This window comes from Myotis brandtii, unplaced genomic scaffold, assembly GCF_000412655.1.
Source record: "Myotis brandtii unplaced genomic scaffold, ASM41265v1 scaffold350, whole genome shotgun sequence".
In the NCBI taxonomy this organism is placed as follows: domain Eukaryota; kingdom Metazoa; phylum Chordata; class Mammalia; order Chiroptera; family Vespertilionidae; genus Myotis; species Myotis brandtii.
The window spans coordinates 2,356,261-2,356,980 of record NW_005363468.1 but is presented as its reverse complement, the minus strand read 5'-3'; the positions used below and the strand labels follow the sequence as shown (position 1 = coordinate 2,356,980).

Here is a 720-nt window from a genome sequence, read left to right as displayed (position 1 = left end):
TGTATCTCTTTCACATCAATGTTTCTCTCTGTGTCTCTCCCCCTCCCTTCCAATGGAATCAATGGAAAAATATCCCCAGGTGAGGATTAACAAAACAAAAACAACAGCAACAACAAAAACTGGAGCTATCAGCTCTTAAACTGTGTTTAAATTTTTGGGGGACACCCTGTACACACATTGGAAGATTAAAGAGGTATACTCTCCATTCTTAAAATAACTACTCTTTAAGACTAAGAAAATGTTTGCGGTTCTATCTTTGTAAATTTTTGTAATTTATTCCCTCAATCATCATCCTGAAATATTGTGTACCTAGCCCCGCGTGCTCAGTGGTTGAGCATGGACCCGTGCACCAAGATGCTGCTGGTTGGATTACAGGTCACGGCACATGCAGGGGTTGCGGCTCAATCCCCAGTAGAGGGCGTGCGGGAGGCAGCCGATGGAGAGCTCTCAGCTGGATGTTTCAATCTTATTGATGTTCCTCTCTCTCTCCCTTCCTCTCTCTACAGGGCAATAAAAACATTAAAAAGTACTATGTAACTGATTTCGATTAAATGGAACCTAATCAAGAAGAATACTTGGTCTGAACTCTTTCGGCTGGGCTGGGTGGGGAGGTTAAAGGACGATGGCAGCAGGCAGTGGCTACCATCTCAGGTGCAAAGAGGAAGGAGCAATGCGGGGCAACGCAGGGTGGGGGGACGAAGGTGACCGGCTTGCGGACAC

General features: G+C 45.8%; 1 protein-coding gene across 2 annotated transcripts in view; it reads right to left on the bottom strand.

Annotated features, from left to right (window-relative positions):
- The window catches only part of COMMD6 (COMM domain containing 6), a 16,277-nt gene that overhangs the window by 15,194 nt on the left and 363 nt on the right, over positions 1 to 720 (bottom strand). The window lies entirely within an intron of this gene.